Source organism: Dendroctonus ponderosae, unplaced genomic scaffold (genome assembly GCF_020466585.1).
Source record: "Dendroctonus ponderosae isolate FM_Combo_2020 unplaced genomic scaffold, Dpon_F_20191213v2 Dpon_F_20191213_20, whole genome shotgun sequence".
Taxonomy (NCBI): Eukaryota; Metazoa; Arthropoda; class Insecta; order Coleoptera; family Curculionidae; genus Dendroctonus; species Dendroctonus ponderosae.
In genome coordinates, this window is record NW_026018166.1 from 135,524 (window position 1) to 152,289 (window position 16,766).

A 16,766-nucleotide genomic window follows, 5' to 3' on the forward strand; every position below is an offset into this window, starting at 1 on the left:
AAATTTTATATCTCGTGCGCGAATTCTATTTGCTATATGTTCATTCCAAACATAAAATTATGAAAATGTATTTAATGTTATACATGAAGTTTTAATCTGGAAATTTATAAATTAAAATTGTTATAAACATATGCAGTCAGTTTAACTGTTAATAGTTTAGGAAATATATGCTATGAATCAAAGTTTTTTGCAAATTTTCAAATAGTTCTTTCATTACTGGTCAATAAATGGCACATCCCATAAAATAACTTTACATACTACACATTCATAAATTTATAATTCTTGTTGTACTGTGTCCATGTCTACTTACTTCGGACTATTTGATCAGTAAGCTCCTTGACCAATAATTGTCTCTCGTTTTTCATTATATCTAAGTATCTGATTATAATATACACATACTTTTGCTGTGTTTAAAAGTTGAAATTTCACTTTCTTAATTTAATATTTTTTTAGACACAATTGAAAACATGTATTGCTTGAAAATACTGAATGATTTTGAGCCTTCGTTGTTGTAAGAAATACCATCTATTTATCACGGGCTGAAAACTCAAAGGGTTTTTATAAATTATCCTAGCACTTCGATATTTGCACTATCTGTTTACTAGAAAATTTTGTAGCACATTTCCTATATTTAACACATCAGTTATTTCTATGAGAACGTTTCTTTAGTAAAAAGTGTCCGTTACAGTCCTTTGTTAGTTATTGCTATTTTACCACACAAAACTCGATTTAACATTAGATATCTCCTTTTCTGGGAACTTGGTAAAATATAATCTGAATATTCTTTACGGAGAAATTTCGTTAATAACTTCTTTTAGAACGCATATTTTGATCTGTTTACTTCGTGTAATTCATAAATGATCGATAGTTTATCTCGAGTAACCTGAATTATTTTGGACTCGTAGTGGTGGTAAGCATTTGGCGGCCCCCTTTTTCAAGACGTTCCATTAGGAATCTTTGGTCTCCCACATTAACGTATCTTATAGGTTATTATATTCTTTTTCTTCCTGGGTTCCAGTCAAAGTGTGAAATAAAAATTTTTATATCGTTTATTTCATGACGTTTCGGCGAGACAACAGCGCCATAATCAGATTTAAAATCTATACAAACTCATAGTTCGGTTTGTTATATTCGGTTGTTTATAAAGTGGTCAGTTTACTGCTTTGATCAAGCTTCGGTGTGTTAAAATATTGAAATAATCATTTATGTTTTCCTTTTTGAGGAACTTAGGGTTTTTTGCATCCTTTGCGTACTTAGCTGTTCTGTTAACAATTTTGCAAACCGTTAGTAACAAAAATGTATAGAATTTAACAAACATTTGCGAATACTTTAAACAATTTTTGCCTGTTTTCCGAAGTTGTCCTACTGCTGTATAAATGTTACTTTAATAGCTGTTTTCATAGACAATTCTGAGCCAGATTATTTTTTGACTGTCATCAGAGAGTCATATGTTGCAATTTTTAACGATATTTTTAGATTAAATTCATTTTTCTGTCAGGAATTTCTAGCAACTTCTAAGCGCGCCACCAACATATTTATCTACTTGAAGTATTTAGTATAATTTTTACCGCATATGTTTGGATGCTCAAATAGAGCTACAACAGACCCTGCATTCAGTTGGTAAACAACAAACATCAGCCAGCGCCGAATTGACCAGCGAAAATCATTAAATCAATCCATTACTCCACATGAAATCATTTGGTCATGTTTGTGTAATCAATATTGTGTTTTGCCACGCTCTAATCCGAATTTAAGTATCTCTTTATGTTAAAGCGCAGTTTAATTAGTGAGGAAACTACTTTGAGTACAAATTAATTTACAAGCTCTAAACGGATCGTCCGGGCATATTTTTGCAAGCCTCAAAAGTGAGTTTAAGCTGTATGCAAATTGAGGTTTCGTAATTAAACTGTTGATGGTATTTGAAAGCTCCTTAGTGCCCCAAACATATAAATAGCCAGGGAAAAAGTTGCATTAAAGTACCTTAAAAATATTATTAAATATGTCACATAAATAATCATATCCACAATTTATCATAGATATGTACATCATGTGAGTATTTGTGTGAACATTATTTGCTCGATGTTGTTAAATTTGATTCTAATGTCTAGAACTGATTTTAGATGCAGTCTTTAGTTATTTAATTGAAAAGTCGATTATTTTATCAGTAAATTAAAATTATTTTTACTTGTCCTTAGTTCGGAATGAATACGTTTTTAAAACTAGAAAATTAGCATTAAATTATTTGTACTAAATTCTTATGCATGAACTGCATTGATTTTTAAAACCTGGTGTACAAATAGAGATACAAATACAGCATATTCACTACTTGGCACCTTATATGATCTTGATTTCTTTGATTAGAATTTCGGTATTCGTAATTGAATTGCAAGAAGAAAAAGGCCTTGTTTTCTCAATTACTATAATAATCCTTCAATCAAGCAGTAAGTCTTTACTTTCATCAATAACTTCTTTGAATAAGATTTTTTTGCAAGAAACTAATCGATATTTGCTACTTATCCACAGCTGGATTCATTTGTTCCAGTGCGATGTCATAGTGTAAAGGCAATCAATCGTAATGCCAGATTGAATTGGGGGAGTTGGACTGCTTTCATCACGTGTCTGTTATCTGTGAAGGCTTGAAAAAGGTCAACTTCAAAAGAGCCATAGAGGTCACACTGAGTAATTTTTCAATGATTTTCCTTTTCACGCTATTTGCTCATTCCGGTTGGGATTGACTTTTTAAATTTTCGGGATAGTTTCCTTCTTAAAGTAAAATCGTAACTACAAGCAATCGATGCAACACATGTCTTCAATGGAAAGGTCCTAAGTTGGTATTTTTTGATTTTATACAGATGTTGACTCGGTGGTCGGTTCTAATTATAGGATGCTTCTTGTTACATCTGTAAAATGCGACACATTTCGGAACTCTTTAAATACAATATTTCTTTCTGTAATATGAGTCAAACAATACACATGTTTCATGTCTGAAATAAGAGCATATGTGAAATATCATTTATGTTCGTTAGGTATTTTTGTATTTTATCTAGTAAATACCTACGTAGTGAGAAGTACAGTTTACCGCTAGTATTCCAAAGAACAATGAAAACACTTGAAAAACGTATTTTAATCTTAATGACAAGATATAAGATGAGAGACAATTACTCCATTTCTCCATTAAGTAGGTACTCAGGTACGTACCTAATGTAATGTGGTGCTGTAGTATAAATTTCATCGACTCTTAAAAGGAGTCTAATTTATAAAACGTTCAGTTAAAAATATTAACAGCGTTGTAAAACGCTTTTTAGTTATTGAAAGTGACTTTTTTGGAACGGCTTGCATTTAATATAATTTCCGTTTCTTTCAATTTTCTCTCAGTACAATTTATACCTATAGCTATGGCGTCAAATTAGAGATTGTGTGCTGTTGTTGAAACTTGTCCTTAGTTGCTTATGTCAATGCTTTTTTACCTAAAATCCAATCAAAGAGCTGATTTTGCAATTTTTTTTTAACTTCAAGATAAAAGCTAACGAGTTAGTGGTTAAATAAACTAATTAATTATTTGGCAAAATTTGGTATTTGGTCAAGAAATTAAGGGGTTTGAACTACTTCCTTAAAGACTTTTAGTCTCGAGTCTAACGAATCGCAATGTAACTCAATTTTGTCCGACTTTTTCAACTCAAATTTGCGTAAGTCTTTTTTTAAGTTTTTCTATATACATATGAGGGTACCTACTTTGAAACCAAAAGAAATAATTGAATTCAATCAGCTATGGTCGATATCATGGTTCAAAATACTTATCCTCTTTCCAATTTCTCCATGTTCAAAATGTTGAAACTTACAGTTTGTATGTCGGGTTGAGATTAAATAAAAACTTGAAAAAAAAACCTTAAGACTTATTCAGTTAAATCCATTTATGCATGCATATTTAGTTTATTGCTCATTATTGTATTTAATTTATTTAACATTGTTTAAGCAATAGTGTCACAAAACTCTTGTTTCTAGGCCATCAGATACTTTCATTGTATCTCATAAGCCTTTTCGTTTTTTCTTTTGTCGTGAATCTTTTGAAGTTTTTTGAAATTTTCATTTTGTAGAGGAATTAACACGTTATTATAAGCAACTGTCTTTTCAGTCAGTCAGTTTTCTTGGTAAAAACTACATCTAATTTATGTACTGCAATGGCTCACAGTGCAAATGCACAAACAATAATAAACATTGATAGTACGTAATGTCGTTTTCATTAACTCCATTGATATATATTATTTCGTCATTGTTTTTTCATTGGAAAATTCTAAAACATGTTTTTATTATAATTTGTTCCAACGTTTGGTGCCTGTTTCATATATCGTGACTGCTCCGAGTTTTACATCTTCTTAATTAACGGCGATCCAGAGAAAAGCGCAGCTCATCTACTTTTATTGCCATTAAGCAATTTCTGACTGGTAATTTGAAATTTATGTAACTAAGTGCCCATTTATAAATATTTGATTCAGCACTATTAGCCGCATGAGGTACTTCATGTATTAACAGAAATTCATAGCAACTGCACTAATACTGCTTCAAATTTTCGTCGAGTCAGTCAATCGATACGGAAATTAGCCACTATTAATTATGCAGTTAAATGTTAGCTTAATATTACGAGTATGTTTGTCTTTTAATTTTGTATTACTTGTTGAAAGTCTGAGTTAAAACTTTACCGTTCTGGCGCTGTTAAAAGCTGACTAATAGTTAATAACAATTTAATTCAAAGTAAACTAATTGATTTCACCAATATCAGTATGCGAAATAGTTTGGCGAACTTTGTTAAACGTCCATTGTTATCTATATGCTCCGAAGCTGAAATGGATCGATTCATTCAAGTAACAAAAGGATGGCTTTTGTAAAATTTACTTGCAGTTTTGGCTGCTTAAATACATGTTAAATACATTCAATTATTCAATTTTTATTTATATCATCAGCGCAAAGTTAATAAATAAACAATCAACATTCGATACTGGAGCATCTAAGATCGCAACCGGTTCACGAACTTAAACACGCATTAAAATCCACACATCCTATCATTGTTGGCAGTTTGGGAACCAACAAATTATTTTATTTGATAAAAAAATAAATAAAAAATGTACAAAAAAATATTTTCTACCTGAATATGGTAGTCGAGAAAGTGTCATTTTTATGTTTTAGATTTAAAAGTTTTAGTTTTTTCTGTATTTGGCTTAAATGCGTATGCCTTACTACCAGACTGAATAGAATAGTAGATACTATAACTTGCTGTATCTTATTAAAGAAATATTAAGATGATAAAACGTTTATACGCTTTGGCTTTATTTAAAATACTTTGTTATTTATTATTATTATTATTATTAGTTTGCTTTAATTAGATACAACTATCTGTTTCCTACTCTTCAGCACTTCTAAATTTCATCACACTGAATAATATTTTTGAAATCAAATCCAAATGTGCACTTTAAATTATTCACTATAAATTTGTAGACCTAATAGATACTAATGTAAATATTTTTAAACCAACAGCATTTTAAAATAATAAACGGAAATTTAATAAGGCTGATAAAAAAATAAAACGGTGCCATCTCATTCCGCCTGAATGTTTATACGTGCGTAAAAGGGAAAATATATACAAATTTAAGCATTGAAATCATTTAAAAAATAATTTATGTGATATAAAGTTTAATAACCTAGGTCAAATCACCCCAATCTAAAATTGAAACATTGTGTTCCGGCGTTAATAAAAATTGTTTGAAAAAAGCTACATACATTTTCATAAATATATAGATAACATTTTTTTAAATATAAATTGTGCAAATTTCTACTTAATTGTTGATTTTCAAATTGAATGGTTTACACTTTGCGTGCTCTACATATTTTAGCAATATTTAATGCCGTGCGGATGAGATGATCTGTGCCTCATTATTCAATTAAATAAAATTTACATTTTAATGCATTTTTAGACAGAAAAGTAACAGTTTGGTGTATCTAGACCATCGCCTTACGTCTGATTTTTCTAATAACTCGTATCGGGGCCCTATTTATGTGTATATCAATATTTTCTAGATCTCGCATAGTATTAAATGGTAGTTCTTCAAACAAACTTTATGTTTAACTTAATGCACGTTGCTAATTTATATGCGATACAACGTCGCTATGCAGCTCGCATTCCGGGGAAATTTACTCAAATTTTGTATGTACGGCAATTTATCCTGAATGATCCACGGGATAAGCTTAAACAGGAAATCTATTATCATAACAAGAGGCCCCGTCAATCTGGATGTGGACCCTTGAAATCCGCTTATTTACGTTTAACCAAGTCACTTCCACATCGCTCGTTTAATGTAGCTTTACTGAGGAGAATTCGATCAACATTAATGATTCCTTAAAGACAATTACGGAAGGTAATACGAATCTGACAAGTCAAAGCAGTATTGAACAGCGAACGGAAATTTCAGTTGAGCTTTGGAAGGCATTCATGCTTTGTGGACGCTAGTAGCTCAACTGTCCCTACATAGTTATTTAAAACTTCCAAAATTAAATAAGATCAATTCTTATTTGATTTGCTTACAATATTAAAAATTGATGTTTTCCATTTAGTATGAAATGATGCAATGTTAGAGCGTATAAAAGTGTATAATAATAATCAGGTGACAAATATATTGCTGTATTTCTAAAGTAATTTTCAGAGCAGTAATGCCTCTCTTGAAGCATTTTTTTAGCAATTAATATCGCCATTGTTCCCTTAAAAAATAACACGTTTATAAAATAGACGCATCGATGAGTTTTAATCGATAAATGTTTGTTTTACTAATGATGCGGCAAGCGGCAGAGCAGCTGAAAAAAACCATCCAGTCCGAAGTAAATTATCTAGTTCCTTTTCCAAGCAAATGGAAAGGACGTAACTGTCCAACCTGTTTCTTATCTGCTAAAACGATGGGTTTGTTAATGAATAATTTATGCCATTCGTAAAGGACAGTTCTTGTATCATGTTTTTGTAAGACTCTCCAAAATAATGGATCTAGTTGGAACGTGCAGCAATTGAATTGAAACGCTCCACAATTCTCCTAGCAGTTTCCTACGTTTATAAATAAATATTTGGAATGGAAATGTAAGGAGACATTTAGTAGTAGGACTCTGTGCTTTGGTACCCTTGGAGCAAAAAAATCTAGAGCATGATTTTGTCAAGGATTAATTAGGACTCTCTGACATGCGAATAGTACGGAAAACAGTACCAGAAGTTTGTAGATAACTTATTTGGATAATTTTTGACAAGAAATAACAGTTGAGTATCGAATTTCAGATGTGTGATGGTTGTTTATTTTCAAACAGCTGAACTTTCAGTTGAAGTTCAAATGATTGAAAACGTACGACTTTAACCGTCTTCTTCTGAGGAAATGTAAAAAAATAAAAAATAAAAACGCATTTCAAAATAAGTCAAGTTTTGAAACATTTAATGAAATTCAATGTGATCACTGTTATGGGGATCACTAAACTTTTGAAAATCTTTTTATCAAAAATGCTTTAACAAATAAATTTTAAAGGGTCCGTTAAATGTAGTAAGTAACTTGATATACGTTCAAAATCTTCGAATTTAGCGTCATGCCATTTTAAAAAAGTGTGTAAACGTTTAAAATTTTATTTCTAGTCAGTTTCGAAATTCTGACGAAAACTTGCGTTTTTACCAGCAGAGGATCAAATGAAAAATATGTTAGACCTGTAATTATATATTTTTTTAGTAACTTTGTGTGTTTTTTTAGTTCCAACTAGTATTCAAAATTTAACATAATTTACAATTTGGAAATCTTTCTGAATATGATGCATTTATGTTTGTAATTACATATAGAGAAGTATTTTATGTTTTATGAGACACACCAGTAAAATTTCAGCTAGAAGTAATACTTGTAGAAATCGGGATTCAATCTATTTATTTTCTGAAATTAGAGAAGCTAGAAATCGTTTCAATAGAGCTATTTGTGAAAATTATTCATTTTATAATAATGGTAACAATAACAATAATAATAACAATAATAAAGGACTTTATTCGTATTAAGATAGGCAACATCCCTAACTCCTTTAAAACTTAAATAATTCGAAAAACGAAAAGGGGAGGTTTAGTGCTTCAGATGACAACATTTGATTATTATTTAGATTATTCATTATATTTGAGTCCCAGTTTTGCACATGTATGTATATTACATACTAGATAATTTTATATTGTCGTCTGCAATTCTGTAATTTCGGCTGGCACTTTTTATTGCGTTCGACTTATTTTTTTGATTTAATATTTTTTCATATTTGATATGCAATAAAGAAAATTCTATATATATAAAAAAATTCCATTTTATATTTTTTAAATAGTATCAAAATTTTACTTTATTTGTGATTAAAGTTTTCGATTATTCCTAATATCACGTTAAACTTACTAGTTCACTAATCTGCTCGCCTTTGGTGGCGAGTTTCAGTTAAAAGGCTTGATTTAAATTTTGATGTAAATACATTTCCTGTCTTAAAAAAATTATCCGTTAATTGCTTGATGATCGGAATATTCCAATGCATGGATATTAAAAGAAGATTTTTTGCACGGTGCAATTTGTTTCAATTTTGCCAGGACAATTTTCGACTGGAAATGGCTATTACTAATAGAACCCACATCAACCGAAAAATTTTAATTTTACTTTAGTTGCACAAAACCTTTAAGGTTCTTCTTCGATCAGCTAACAATGCCCAGGAGAGGAGTTTAGAGCAGGTAATCCGGAGACCATGCATTATTCATCGACAAACCCTTCCTATTACTAAGAGCATGAAGTGGACCGTTCTGGGATTTGCTTACGAGTTCCCGAGTAGATTCGGTTATGTTCTTTATTTTCATGGACTGTTCACAAGATAATGAGATATGGTTTCCTGCAACCAGCGTGTTTGATGAAAATTTTCTAAATTGCGAATCAGCGCTTAAATCGAATACTAATCAAGCTTGTCTGTTCAGCTCATGTGAATTCATTAACTTATAGGTATACTGGAATTTGCAATTTTCTAAATTTCTTTAAAAAATTACCAGGATTTTACTTATAATTTCGACGTCTAAATTCATATTTTGTGAAGCTTCTGACCAACTAACATTTTCCCTGTGGTTATTTGCTGAAACCGAAGACAATCAGCATAACTTCCCAGAAGGAATGCTTCGATAACTTGACATATTTCCAAATCTCTCAAATAGAGCACCCAAATAGTATTCCTGGCCAAGTGAGAAATTGCTGAAGGAAATCGAGAGCTCAGTTTCATTCGTTATTTGAAACCTGACATAAATATAATATGGTCAGATGAATTTTCCTTTCGAAAATATAAAGTGAACTTCAGATAAGTTCAGAGTTTTATCGCCCATGCGACATGTAGTTTTGAGCAAGAATAATAGAGGGTGATTTTGAATTTACGTTATGCGTATGGACGGTTTTATAGACCGAATTTTTTTTCCAAAATTACAAAAGCACTAATCATACGTTAGTCATCTATGTTTCTTTGGTACTTTTAATTAGATTCTTTAATAGGTTACGTAAGTAACTAATCTTTTAACCGATAGGCAAAGATAAGCTGTTCACAAATACGTCCAAACTATAGCAACTATTTTAACAAAATAATTGTGTAAATACAAGTTCATAAATTAAAGAATCTTGAAGTGTGGCCAAGTTTTTAATACTAATATCACTTTTTCATACACTTAGAACTTTACAAGTTGCCAATAGAGCAAATGCCTACAAGTATAAATACTTTCTGTTCTTTTAAGCAAATTAGGTCTGGTCAGCCAGTCTTTTTATACACCACTATTTAAGTTATTGAGAAAATAATATTTCAACTTGATTTCGGCGGTGAATTTCTATTTTTCTCTGTATCGCGGTTTACGGGCATACAATAATAAGCCTAGAAAACTTGCCAAATGCTGAAATAATAGACATCGAGATCCTTGAAATCTTGAACCGATCGATATACCCATTTCAAAACAGGAACACATTTGAATTCAAGGTACATAAACAAATTTGAAAAACATTTGAACACGGCTATGGAAAACCGATTTGATATTTCAGTAGCGACAGGGATGAAGCAATTTTCCAAACGACTGAATTAACATAAAGATGGATGTACATAGGAGAGGATTACAGCTGTCTTATAGTCAAATGGAAATGTTATCTACGAGATATTGTATCTCTCGAAATTGCTTTTGGCGTCGTTGGTAGTTAATCTGAATCATCTCACTAACATGGACTTTTCAAACTCGTCCATAGCTATTTAATGTACTTCAAAACTTCACTGATCAAATTAGCAGTTCTCTTGACACAAAACAAACGAGCTATCATACAATTAAGAATGCAGTTTGGCTCAGGTCGTTAATATATTTGATTTGCTTCCAGCGGTTTAATAGCGAGTGCGATTTGTTGAGTACGAACTATAACGAATAACAGGGAAAGTTTCTGACCCGGAAATGTATTTTTGCTTCGGTCCAAAGCGAAACTTGCAAGAGTGCCTACTTCGTCCTATCTAATCGCTACGTCGTCCACTCTACTGCAATTACAATTGTAAATGTTGTTTGGGTGAAAATGCTAATTTCTGCTCAGATAAGCACTCGAAATTAGAGTGTGTTTGCACCGGTTTGCACAATACACATTAAAATGCGATAATGCTTTGAAGCGAAATGCTTGGCAAAACGTTACTTGTATTGCTTCTTTGATTCAAGTCAGAGGATTTGTAACATTTTAATTAATTGGCAAAACATTTTGTATGTAGGGTTACGAACTCAAAGCTTGATTGCACTTCAAATAGTTAACATTGCAAAATTTCCTGGGTAATGACGTGGTTATAATGATTCTCGCAGCAAATTGATCGTGAACGAATAAATGTAGACTTTCAGTCTTTAACTATTAATCACTGGACAAAAACTACTAAAGTCCTGTGAATTATATGCGAGATGTTTCGCTAAAATATGTTATTTGCAGAAACAGTTTTAAATCAAATGAAACCAATCACGCAATTTTTCTGTCAAAATTGGTGAGTGAAAAAAGTGAAGGCTTTATTCAAGGTCTAATTCAAGCAAGCAGTCTCACAAAAAATTTACAGGTTTTTAAAAAAACTAACTGGGAAAATTAGCAAAAAGGGTTTTTTCTTAACATTGCGTAAATAATATAGCGATTGCTTCATGGGTAACTTAATAACACTCCCACCAGAATCTATACATTAGTCTAAAAAAAAATTTTGATTTTGTATATTTTACAATTTCACAATAAAATCTGAAGAATCGTTTTAAATCAACTAGCCCGATAAAACTAAGTCGATTATATTAATAAATTGAGGAAAAGATTTTTTTGCTGCTGATTAATTTGGCAAATTTTTCATTGATACGTGCGCCGACAACAATTATTTTGCTTGGAAGAAACATCACACACAACTTCGTTCTACTATGTTTTAAATTATCTTGAGCCACTGCTGCTTAAAAACTCACACACTTCTAAAAATGAACTGTAGCATTTAACGTTATAAAGGCGGATTACTTTACGTAACTTGTAAGTATGTAATTAGTTTTATAAACGGTAATATTTAAGTTAAATAATTCTGTTTGTGTTGTTTTTGTATACAGTTTTCATTGAATTCGGGCACCTATTTGTCAAACGTGACTTTAACACTTTGTGAAGCTTTGAAAAAATCTGCACAATGCATAGTTAGAAAGCATAGGTACACTCATATATTAACGTTTGTACAGAGAAGAATGTTCATGAAAATAACTACATAATGGACAGTAGGCGTGAAGGGCAATATTTAATTATATGAATATTTTAATTTCTCAATAGGTAATCTTCTGATTTAATACATATTTTTTTATAACTCCATCAAATGTTAAAAAACTTTGCCATTTCCTAAAAAGTTTATGAAGGTGCCAAGAGTTTTATTTTAGATCAGAAGATCAAAAGATTTCACTGATTTGATTCAATTACCCCCCACTTTTTAGTAGTCACCATAAAATTAATTTACTTTATTATTTATTTACTTACTAAACATTTTTAGAAACGGAGGGGAAAAGTAAATCTCGTTTGATTCGAATAAAGATTTTTACCTTTAACAATATATTTTTTTAAATGTATCTAATATCAATTATTATCTTAAAACTAGAAAATTACTAAGCTCATCTAAAACTAATAAGTTTAAGGGGACTCAAAGAAAACAGTAAATTGTTAACAATATAATAACCCATAGTTGATAATTCACCATCGACTCCAATACGAATAATATTTTTGCAGAGCAACTTCCATAGAATCTTGGCACTTATACAAGGTGTTTCATGAGGAAGGGACATTGCTTGAACTATGTATTCTAGGTCCGAAAATGTATCTTCCCTTGTTTGCCATATAGACGATTGCTCCAAAATGCTACATATTTAGAGGGTGTTGAAATAAAAATAAAAAAATGCAGAATTAAATTTTTTTTTGAAGGCGAATAGTGATATTTTATCAAACATTTCCAGCGATCAATACATAGGGAAAACACATGTTTAGCAATAAAATAAGTTTGTTAGTTTCTGCCAGTAGGGTGGATATCTGCACGCTACCGAATTGGTGAAAGAAAAAAATGGTACGCCACTGTATTGTGTAATAATTCATTAATTAATATGATTTTTTAAATTAATGTATACGATATTTGCTGTTTGATCCTATCAATTATGCTGGGAGTATGAAATATTTCGTATTTCTTCCATCTATAAATCTGCTTGTTACAATTTTATTGTTTGTTGTTTCCAAATTCTTAGTAACCAGTAAACTTTTTGTGTCAACACAAAATTTCTGCCTGCCTTTATTAGTTAACCAAGCGCTGAAAAGAAGTCAAGTTTTAAGAGCCATTCTATCTGTTCCATCTCCCTGAGCTAGCTCGAAAATAATTTCTCGCGTTCAATAGCGTTGTAGCTGTCGGGTTTCAAATAGCAAATCAGTTCCCGATAGCTGCTTTGATGTTCTTTTGAGATTTTCCACTTTGTCTTGGATGTAGTTTTACCTTCTCGCTTTGCCATTTTACGAAATTCCTTGTTGATTGTTTTATTATTGACACTTTAAGATTAGTCGTGATTATTCCAATGTGCATAGTTGGGAATAGTTTTCAACAATTCCCGGGAAACGTATTTCACTGCTGTGAAATGACTTAACTTCCTTTGGACAAATTTACAATACCATCGTTAACAAATCCTAAACTAGTGCATGAAAGTCTTGCAGTGCAATAAAGTTCTATTGTGCAAATCGTAGATGAAACTTACATTTATATTTAGATGTGAATTTAAATGCGGCATCTAGTTGAGTTTCCTATTTCTTCGAATCAACAAACACTAAATTTAACAAAATTATTGCCGACATTTTCCAGTACAAAACTTTCATACATTTGAACTAAAATATTATATGGCAGTGTCGTAATCTCATGAATATGAAATGAGCCTTTTCGTCGGTGTGTTACACTTAATATTGAGGGCGTTCTGCCGCTTCGAAGCCAAACAGGATATATTTGTTGAAACTTTTGTATGTTTACTGGATATTAGTAAGAATAAATTTTGTCATTCGCTTGCATACATATGCATTAATTTTAATGATTTCAAACCTTATTTGTTGGTGGTTATTTTGCTTCAAATATTTTTAATTTTTAAAAAAGACAATTTCTTCGTATCTTTTAATACGAGTTGATAGAGTTCATGTTTTTATTTCTAAAGGGCAAATTGTTTTTCCAAATTTTATCCAGAAACTATGACCTAGAAGGAATTTACCCATTTAGACTAAAGCTACAAAAGAAAATTATAATTACTAAATAAATTCACTAAAAAGATACTATAGCGTTTTAATAACAATTTTGGGATCTTTGTCAAAAATATCTACGAAAAAGTAAATGGTTAAACATTGCAAAATGAACACAAGTCTGGACAAGTTCCCGAGTATTTTGTGCTTTACCATGTTTTTTAAGTATCATAATTCAGCATCCATTGGCCGTCATAAAATGGTACAAAATCTCCATGTGCTTTAGAAAGACAGTTAATCTTTCTGCTGTTTTTTTCATATGTATGGTTAATATAATGCTCCTTTTCAAGGTTTTCTTGCATATTGTTATTGCAAGGGTTAATATTGGAAATCTCTTGAAATAAGTTCTTGAATCTGCTTTCTATTTTACAGCAACTAAGTATATTAGTTAATGTTCTGATTTCAGTTGAAAGTTGCCTTGGAGTTAACTGATTAATTTATTATTCTGAAGCTCTTTATTGGCAGTATAATATTTAATTAATCTTAACCGCTAATCTCCAGGTAATATATTATTGGTTTTAAAATACCGACGATCATTAATATACGTTTATTGAATAAATATGTTGAAGTAGGTAAAGAGCCTGAATAGATAAATCACTGACTATTGCACCCATTTTACATCCCAATTTCGAAGATGGATTCGCGAGACCCGAAAGCTCGGCCTGGTTATCCGAGGCGGGCTTAAACCGTTTCGCGAAAAAGAAAACCAAATCCTAGATAAAACGGATGACTACGACATAAAGGCAGCTATCGAACGTTCAAACCCGCTCCTTATTTGAGGCACAAACGATTGAAGTAATTGCGCAAAACTGGTCTGTTTTCGATTTGGCTCACCAGGAAATTAGATAGTGTTTTATTTGAGTTCGGTAAAGCCAAATTAAGTTTTAGTGTTTTAGTGACGCGTCACAATCTGTAATTGAAAATCGGAGAATCTTGCAACTAACTGAATGCTTGCCAACGAACCAGGTCCTTCACTTAACTGGACTTTGATAAAAAATGCGATTCAAATATACAAAACCCAATCATCGAGTCAATAAATGTTTTACAAATACGTAATACAACTTTCTATTATCTACGAAAACGGAAATTTTCTAGGATTTTTTAACGTATAGTTTTGATCCTGTATTGCACGGCAAGATACAATATTCAGAACATCATCCTCACTAAAAAAATCCCTAACTTAGACCACCTGAGTAACTCCAGAAGCGGAATGTTATGTTATGTTATCCTTTGGATTATTATACAAGTAATATCCAACAACTTAGGTTGTGGTTTCCATTATATTCAAAGTTATGTACATTATTTCAAACCCGCAGGTTCAAGTAGCTGTTGCACAACACCATATGCAATTAGCAAGAATGCTATTGATTGACGAAAAAACGGATTGTTCTAAAGACACTAATTACGACTTTATTTTAGAGATATTTTATTTTAGAAGATAAAAGCTTCTTTATAAAGCAAACTCAATATGATGAATATATATAAGTTTACTTTTTTTAAGGAAATATCACATCGTGAGCTGCCTAATAATCAACCTTATTATTTTTACCCAGGTCTAGAGATGGAATAAACGCCAAGAGTTGCGGTGAGATGCGTGTTAGGTAGAAAAATAATCTATTTTGAGTTTTGTATCCTAAATTCCAAGTTCTGGTAATGAAATAGGAATAACTTTGAAATTATTTTTTAATCTGCAAGGTTGAGGTTTCTCTAATGATGATTTTTGGTTCTTTTGGTTTCTCCAATAGTGCATTTTTTGGAAATTCAGTGTATTATTTCATGTTTTATCTGTGTTTATGTAAATAATAAGTTTCTAGAAGAATATATTTTAATTTGCGATAAAGTTGAAAATCTGCCTGCTTTAAGCAGAGCGAGAGCTCTCAGTTTTGAAAATAAATATGTGGTCTTTGTCGATTTCCACATTCTTGCACAAGTCCAAAGATACCAAAACTTGAACCAGAAATGCGTTATTATAATATTACTATTTCTTCTTATTTATGTCAATCTTAAGTGCGTCTCGAGTAGCTTGCCGTTCTACCTTTTTCTTGGACGTCCTACTGATCTTCCCGCTGGGGATTTGTCTCTAGCAATTCTGATCACCATGTTCCTTGGCATTCTAGATATGTGATTATTCTTATTTACTCATTGATATTTGTGACTTTGCATGCGACCTTTATGACTTCACTTGTGGCACTCTCTCGCAATGATTCATTTTTTCCATCATCTTTTCTGTTCTTCCAGTGTCTGGTCTTGTATCTGCAGTGTACGTTATTTTTGGCATTACAATTGTCTTTAAGTATGTGACTCTTAACATGCCTAGCGAGATATTTGTTCTTTCAAATAGTGTCTTTGAGGTATCCTGGTACTTTCCTCTTCTTCTTTTTCTTATATTAGGCATTAGTATGTTCTCTTCCGATTTCTTTTCCCTACTGCTGCAGTGGTATTTGCGACGTGGACTGCCAGCTATCTTGAGACCTTTTAAAGGGCCATTCTGGTGGTCTGGTGCCCTTTGGTTTTAAATCCCTTGATATTCCGGCTAGTTGAAGACATGAGGGTTCCACTATGGTATTCTCTGTCTTCCCCATCATACGATTTCCTGTGTCCCACATAGCTCTCTTATTTGAATGTTCGAGACTCTGTCTCTCAATATTTTGCCCGTTATTGATCGTAATGTGTTCATTTATGTGCAGAGTGTGATTTTTGTTTCTGCGGTTTCAGTTTCTCAGGCCGGATATTTCTTTCTTAAGATATTCGAACTTAGAAACTTGTTCGACCATTTCTTCGTTTATTATGATTTTGCAACGTCTGGGTTCCGTTGATACCAGCGTCTTATATGGTGATATCTGTATATTGCAGCTTATTCCGACGTTTTAAAGGTTTGCACCAAGCGCTGTAGGTTATTTTCATTATGCGAGAGCCGAATTGAGTCGTCCGCATAACAAATAATGCTTATAT